Source organism: Dermacentor silvarum, chromosome 6 (assembly GCF_013339745.2).
Source record: "Dermacentor silvarum isolate Dsil-2018 chromosome 6, BIME_Dsil_1.4, whole genome shotgun sequence".
Taxonomy (NCBI): domain Eukaryota; kingdom Metazoa; phylum Arthropoda; class Arachnida; order Ixodida; family Ixodidae; genus Dermacentor; species Dermacentor silvarum.
The window spans coordinates 133,249,587-133,257,782 of record NC_051159.1 but is presented as its reverse complement, the minus strand read 5'-3'; the positions used below and the strand labels follow the sequence as shown (position 1 = coordinate 133,257,782).

General features: G+C 46.6%; 1 protein-coding gene across 1 annotated transcript in view; it reads left to right on the top strand.

The window, feature by feature from the left end:
* The first annotated feature begins 1,532 nt into the window (after positions 1-1,532).
* LOC119456055 (RYamide neuropeptides-like) overlaps positions 1,533-8,196 on the top strand; it is a 54,525-nt gene continuing 47,861 nt past the window's right edge. Inside the window, exon 1 of the mRNA XM_037717651.2 lies at positions 1,533-1,701. The gene's annotated coding sequence lies outside the window, so the exon portion shown is untranslated. The remainder of the gene's footprint in view (positions 1,702-8,196) is intronic.

Genomic DNA, 8,196 nt, shown 5'->3' with positions numbered 1-8,196 from the left:
ATAATTGGGTGGTTACAAAGCCAAATTGTCTTGTTTTATGGTTAATGCTATTCTTTTTCTTCACTTTGTAGTGAAAGGGCACCGGCTACAGAATGTTACATGAAAGTTTTTACAGTCCTTGCGTTCGCTGTACATTCAAATAAATCACCAGGCAAGTAGATTTCTCTTTTTCGGGTTCATAATCTATTTTTAATGCGCGAGGGGAAAAAAAGAAAAGAGAAACTGATACCGAGCTAAGTCTGAACGCTTTCCGCGATGCATTTAGTACCCATTTAGAGCGCAAAATTGCATACGATCAATCCACTTTTTTTATATATAAAGTAGAAAACTGACGGCTGCTTTTTTCTAAAGCATATGTATTGCGAGTTTTCAATGCATTATACGAAATATTTTCCTGTCGCGATGAAGTATGTCGTAAAGGCTACTACCAATCCTTTAAAACACATAAGACTTATACGTAGCATAATCTATACGTAGCCTAAATAATAATTAAAAAGAAGGATACGTACATGTCTATTTTCAACAGCACCTCAATTCAGACGTTACAGTTAATGCGTTAGTTTGCTTCGAACATGACTCCAATTTATGCTTCTAACAATGGGTGTCGTACGCCACACATTTGCGAAAGTACTAGTTAAGCTAAAGTCCTTCACGGTGCCCTCGGCAAACAATATTGTGCTTATACCAATGGCGCTAACAATGTGGGGCTTTTTTGTTTTTCTTTCTGATTAAATTGCCGGTTCGTTTAAGTCGTGAATTGAAGTGCAAAAACGCGAGACGGGGCGGAACCACTACCGCGTGTAACCAGCAGCACAAGCTCGAAAAGTAATCTCACTTTCCATCTGCGTACTAAAAAATGTTCAAAACTAACCACAGCCGAATTATCACACAAAGGAAGCTTTTTTTTTTCAATGCGCTAATGATCTGCAGCTGGTTATGTGAGTGCCCGGGTCCGTTAATAAACTCGCGTTTCGTTATTCATACTACAAACTCTGAACCAATTTCTATTTTGATTTTGAAGCTTCTATCGTGACGAGAAACAGCTAGCTGCAATAAACCTTTCTCTTCCTACTCCTTTTTTTTTTTTTTTTTTTTTTTTTTTTTTTTTTTTACTACCAGTGCATAACTGACCAAGGCGCACCCACAACTTCTGCGCGGCAAAAGAGGACTTCGCCGTGCTTTACTTGGACGTATCGCGCGTTTCAAGTCGCGCGGAAAAGTCCAAGAAGAAGCGCTCGTTGCATAAACAAATCGAGTGACGCAGCATAGTTCGCTCACGAGCGTCTCACGAAGGCGAACTTCATCGTAACGGAGAAGCAAAAACGAGAAAGGCGCCCAATAAGAGGAGTCAAAGCGCGCCGAGGTGAGCGCGAGCGCTGTGGTGATTGGACGACGCCCCCGCGGTCTAGCACCAATGAGCGCGACAGGCCGAGGTCACGTGCCACGGTGACGTCGTCAGCGCAGAGGCGTGTAGCCGACTCGTACACCGATATAAAACGAGTTGCGAGAGCTGGCGAAAAAAAACTTGGACCTCGCGCGGTGCGAGCAGTGCCAAGCAGCGGGGCAGCAGGAGACAGGCACATCGAAGAAGGCAGTGCAGCGCCATCTCTCGTCCAGCGACAGAGCTGCGGAGTTTTTATTCCGACTCGGGCCGCCGACACCGGGACCCATTCGAACCACCGACGCCGTCTCATAGAAACCGTGAGTGACATGTCTTGATCAACTGCTTGTTATAATGACCCACGAAAGGCACTCGAGACTGCGTTCCTTTCGAAATCGTCTGCTTTCTGAAAGCACTCCCTTCAGCATGAACTACCCCTAGACCGGTCATTCCAAGTGCCATAGTTTCTCCTTCAAATTTTTTTGTAAGAACGACCTGTTTTGTGTTAGGATGTAGCACGAATGGTTAACTCAAATGTTGCAACATTATTTGAAGGTCTAAACACCAGTCAGAGAGGCGAATAGAGCAACCAGTCAAATGAACACTCGTACAGAAGTGTTTGAAAAGTGCAGTAGAGAACAGTTCAAAACTATTTTATAATGCTCTGTGCAGTAAGCAATAGCAGACCACAACGTTAACGCAAGCAGGTAAATTTCCAGCGAGGAAGCCTCTTTTATCAAAATATCGGTGCGCAAATGCAGTGACAAAAATTATAAACGGCATTTTTTTTTTTATACTGCAACCCATGGAAAATGCTCTCAAAGACTATAAGCAAAACGTACGATTGTTGCGATAAGACTCAGGAGACTCAGTACTTAAGGTACCCATCTAAACTGCACGCATTTTGCTGGGATGGAAAAACCTAACATTTTTCTAGGAGAGGTAAAGAGATACGCTGTTTAAAGAAACTTGGAGAGATTTGCATAGCGGCACGCATAGCATGCTGCCCCAGATGGGTATTATGAATAATAAAATAAGGAGGTTACTTTATTGACCTTTCTGGCTCGCAGTGTGTCAGTATAATCTGTAGTCTGGTAGCTGACCCACCACGCCAACGTGGCTGACATTAGCCTGCAAGCCAAAAATGTGTCAAAAGCACACGGCAATCGACACCCATTTGAAGTTAGTAGGCCCTTTGTGCTCTACCTTGTAGCATTGCTCGCAAATGAGACCAAGGAAAGAAAAGTCAGCATTACCAGGTAGGCAGAAAGGAAGACGTGTGGAAGGGAATGTTTTTAAAAATCTCTCCACTATACAAGTGTCTCGTTATTCAGTGGAGGTGATTTTTTCCGACAGTCAAAGGCAAGGCGGTAACGTAAAGGGGGCGACAAATGTGAAAACGAAGCAGTGCGCAAATGTCGAGCCTGTTTCAACACATAACGTAGTGTAACACTCCCGACACCGTCCACACCGGTTTTTCCCGAATGTTCGATCTAACGGCGAGAAAGAAAACTGTAAACAATGAAAGCCGTAGGCCTCCTTTCCTTAAGCGCACAAGAAACAAAGGAACAATACCCTTTTCGGGAAAAAGGAACCATTTTTTTAATCGCACTTCATTATGCGCTGTCTCTTAAGAACTGGGTTGTTGGTAATTAGTTTCAAGCCGAGTCGAAAATGCGCACTACTCGCCGTGAACACCTTCTTCTCTCTCGCCTTCCTTACGAGCATTTCCTTTTGAGAGCGCATGTACACACAGTGGAAGATGCCCTAACGTTCGACCATTAATTAGCTTGTACGAAATGAGTAAGCAAGTGCAGCGTTTCGTGCATAGTTTGCTGCCAAATAGTTGGCACTGGAAACAATTGCACTTGCAGCGTTTCTACGAGAAACGCCGCATGCATCGAGGAATAACGCCGTTGCAGCTAGTAGCTATTTAACTCCCGGGTTTCAAGGCAAGCGCACGTATTCTGGATTACGCTCATTTCTCTGTCGCGCCACTGTTCCTCCAGAAATCTTATCGCGTTAGCCGTAATGCTTTTCCCCCACCCACTACGTCGCTTCCGCAACGGTGCGCGGCGATATTTATCTCACCGCTAAAGGCTGAAAACAAGAACTGCTTTGGTCTACACCCAGGACGATGTCGTGACGTCGTCGTTGTTGCATTGTCGCCGTTGTCATTCGGCAAGCTTCCGACGTTTTTCCGAGAGGCAAAACACCACCATTCGAGTGGTCGCTGCCGTTTTCATATATTACGAATTTTGTCAAAAATAATTAACGAATGAGTTACCCATATTATCGTGCCAAGATGCACACGGCGTAGAGCACTGGTACGTGCGATATTTTCACCGGGTTAATTTTGGTGCAGAATTTCGAACAAGTGAGCGTAAAAAATGTGTAGTGCTGTTCTACTCACTTTTGAATGTGTAAGCATTTCATCGCTTCCCCAACGAGAAAACTGTCTGTGCGTCCGTCCATCCTTCCCGCAAGACGATCGATTTCAAGATAGAGCACGCAGCAGCGAGTGACACTGTACCTTCGCGCTGCCTGTCGCTTCAACGCGAATGAGGCGGCGAGAACACAGCACTCACGGAGCTCACATGCCGCACTCTGCCCGTTTCGCAGATCGCTTTCAAGACATAGACCCGCGCATCTCTCTTCAACGCTAAGTGAGCGGCGAAAACACAGCGCGCCAAGCTATCAGCAGTCGGCACTCTCTGTCGGCATCGCACAGCGCTTTCAAGATGCGGCCCGCGCCGCCGCGCCATACGTACCCGCCGCCGGAGCACAGTTGATCATGATTCATAATGGTTCGACTCGGGTGGATAACGCGATAAAGAGCGATAACGGCTTATAATAATCGGAACGCCATCAGCGCACCTGGCACCCCCACCTGCAGTATAACCAACCAACAAGAGACAGTGCGCCTAATAAATGTTGCACACATTTCATTCATTTCCTACATCTCCCTCTCGTCATTTCACCCCACGTCCACATTCGCTGCGGGCTATCTATAACACGAGCTTCTACTCGCCTCTTCTACGTCGTCTCGTACAAGTCTCACTTAGGAGTTCGGTGTTGCAATCTCTGTTTCTCTGTTTCACGATTCTTTCGCGGTCATTCTCGCAATTATACGAAACACACCAGCGCACGGCCACTGAACACCCCGTCGCTACTACGAAATGCTTACGCATCTTTCAGATGACTCCCCCAGGAGATTCCACGTGGATTTCTTTCTTGCAACTTGCCGATTGTGTTTGGAGTGCAACGCGGTGTGAAGACCACGTCAGAAAACCAGAACGTCTCTCTTTCGCAATTCATTGCTAACATTTTTGCAGTAACACATTGCCTATACAAACAAGAACTAAAGTAGTGTCCGTTGATGAGGAAGTTCCCGTCGCTACGCTCGACGCCCATAACTAGTCGCTTTGGAAACTATGTTTGGCACTTCCCTTACGTTATATGTTATGGCAAGATCATTACTGTATGACATTATTTAATTAGGCGCACTGCGTATTCCCGGCACAGTAGTAGTGTGTCGCTGGCTAATTCGTGCCTGACTAGAGACGGTGCGAACAGAACCTACTCGCGAGAGGTGCTGCCTGCATTTCGCGGTTTACGCATTACTGGCTCGTGCAGCATCCGCCCATTGAGTTAATCTAATTTTGCCGCTTTGGAAAAGCTAACCGACCAGAATCGCGACGCTCTCTTGTCGTCCATGCTTGAGCTACACGGGCCGCGTAGGTCAGGCCTCGTGTCACGCAATGTGCGAAACTTCCGCTACCACGTGATAGCACAGGGAACATTTACGCACTCTCGACGTGTATGTAGGAGTAAATTTCGCTTCCTCTTTTGCTTAATTTGCGCTCCAGACAGACGATTCTCGACACCGCGTATTATGAACGAGTTCATAGAGCTATAAATGATGGGAGCAGGAAACCCTGCTTATGAAAGTAATTTCATTTGTCACAAGGCGCGGCGTTGTGGCAGTCGTGAAGAAAGGAACGAAAGTATCGCTTTCTCCAGCTGGTCACAAGCGTGTGGGTTTGTGTGTCAGCCTTTCGTACATCGTTTTCCTTCTCTTTGTGCATTAAGTTAAATATATCGAAATTATTTTTTTTTCATTTACTCAGTTTCTAACGAATAGACTGAGTTATATAGCGCACTGCCGCACCACAATCAATCTGGTAAAATTTTGCTGGACATTTGCACCTGCATGAATGAACTGCAGAACGCTGTGTACGAGCAAAAAACATCATCGACTACTGGCGCGCTCATGACAAGCAATTGCGATTGGGGATAATATGTTAGCAAATGCACTAACCGTCTATAAGTAGAAACATATTTAGAAAATGTGCAAGTTTGTAAAATCTGCCGCCAATTAGCAGACGTCTGCTCAAGGTTTCAGAAGCTGCGCACATTTTTATCTATATATGTAACCGAACATACAGCTGTAACCACATGGTATACTTGCCGACCTCTGAACCAAGAGGGTTGGGGAGGAAGGGGGGGGGGGGTGCACACGACCTTTGTGGAATACATACGCATTGTTTACGATGATTCGCTTTTAGGCGCACCACACAAGCAGCAGCAAACTAGGAACAGCAGAGAGTGAAAAGCAACACATTGTGTTTGAATCCCGGTTACTTTTTTAGCGGCGTTTCTGTTGCAGAAACGTGTTGGAACAAACTCGCTCGAAGCAACTAGCCCTCTGGTATATGGCACCTTGCGCTGCCACAACAGGGCGGCATAAGTACCATCACCATTTCTTTTTTCGTGCGCCTTTTTCTTTTTTCTTTTCAATCTGGAGCGGCCCCATCCATTCAGCACCTCTAAAAAAATGTCTTGCACAGGATCTATTTTCCGTGAAACTCGACGCCGCATTCGTAAAATCGCAGTACGATTCCAAATTCGTAAAATTTGCGAAAAATTGGGGAGAGCTGGCATGTATGGAAACTTAGCTCAGACGAGTTTTCGGCATGGGGATTACTCGGCGTCAGAACGTACATCTTAGGTCGCGCGATAGACGACGTGCTAACAAGCACGAAACGTGTTCGGTACGGTGATAGATTAAAGGTGACGACCATTAGAACACGTTAAGGGTCCCGTGTCGCGGAAAATCCGGCGTTGGCTTCAAGCCGTCGGAGGGAGGGTAGAGAGGCGGAGGGACCGCGCTTTACTGCGGCCGCGCGTTCCCGCCGGGCGGGAAGGCTCCGGGAGGAGGGGGGGAGTAGGGGGGGGGGGGAGCGTTCTGCGCCGCGAGCACCCGACCGCGCGGCTGTATCTTGAAAGCCATCTGTGGCGGGGGCAGAGTCCGCTCTCCCTGTGCTTTCGCGGCTAAGCTCGCGTTAATGCAAGCGCCGGCACGAACCTCAATTCGCTCGCTGCTGTTGCATTGCTGACTGACTCCAGCGTTTTGACAGCGAGTTTCCGCGGTCATTGAGTGAGATGCGCTCATGTTTGCTTGTGCGCACGTGACACCATGCTTGTTAATTGAGTTAGTGTGCCTATGTTTACAAGTTTATACAGCTGATAAAACTACTATCCTTACTTTGTATAGCTGTCCACGAATTTGCTATCGCAATCGATGCTCGCCTTTCGGGCGCAACTGCGACATTTTTTTTTCTACAAAAATTACTAGTAGGGAACCCTAGCGCCAAGATCGCTTAGTTCATATATTTGTCTAATCCTCACGGTTGTGGCTTAAAACTTCATTGTGGTGTTAATTATTGCGCTTTATCTCTCAGTTAAATTTCTAAGCAATTATAGCTATGGAAACACAGCAAGGCGATAGGTTCCCGCGCAGATGCATAACCATCGCGAGCTGTTGCAATAATAATGCAGTATCTTGTTGGATAAATTTGCGAAGTTGCAAAGCTGTTTGAAGCCGTAGGGACGATGTTTATAGTCAAATGCATGTACTATCCATCATTGTCACCCTGACCGAATCGCCATACTTTCAGCTCATGCAGACACTATCTCCGCAATTCCTTCTAGTAATTTTTGTAAGAAACTCTATGGTAAAAATCACAATACATTATGCGAGAGAGATACAGAATGAACACCAACCTTTAGCACAGAGCGAGCACCGCCCCAAACGCTCGCGCGAATCGGGAGAAATTCTATTTACCCATCCACTCACAAGTAAGACGAAAGTACAGCGAAATCGATTGACAGCGACCTCACTTTTTGTATTGTACACCCTCTCCAAGGTCGTGCTTTTAATTAAATTCACCAACTCCGGGATCAGCCCACGATGTAAATACATGGACTCCGGGATTGGCCCTTTTTACTCGGTGAGAAACCTACCAGGCAGACATGTCAAACCCGGAAAAGAAAAGGGGGGGGGGGGGGGGGGGCATAATAGGCTTCGCTTTAATAAAGAAAATGTGCATTTTAAAGCGTATATATCTTGCAGTGAGGAAATTTACGCGCCCGCTTATTGTTTCATTGCGAAAGAGAGAGAGCAAGCGAGAGAGGAAAGGCAGGGAGGTTAACCAGAAGTCAGTTTCCGGTTTGCTACCCTACACTGGGGTGGGGGGTAAAGGGGTTGGAGAGAGTGCAAAGAGTCCACTGGCCTGTGTGAACGTCTGTGACTGGAACGCCTCCTTTGTTACCAATGCCTGTGTTTTTTTGTTTCATTGCGAAATTCCGTAGAGAACAAAGCCTGTCACCAGCACGTAGTACACATACGCGGGCACTGCCGCAGCCAAATGCGCGATTGAACGACATCCTCATTTAAGAAATGACATTTCCGGCAATGCGCCGGCAGTGGCGCTTCAGAAAATTATTCAGTGGCCGTAAACACCGGAATCGGT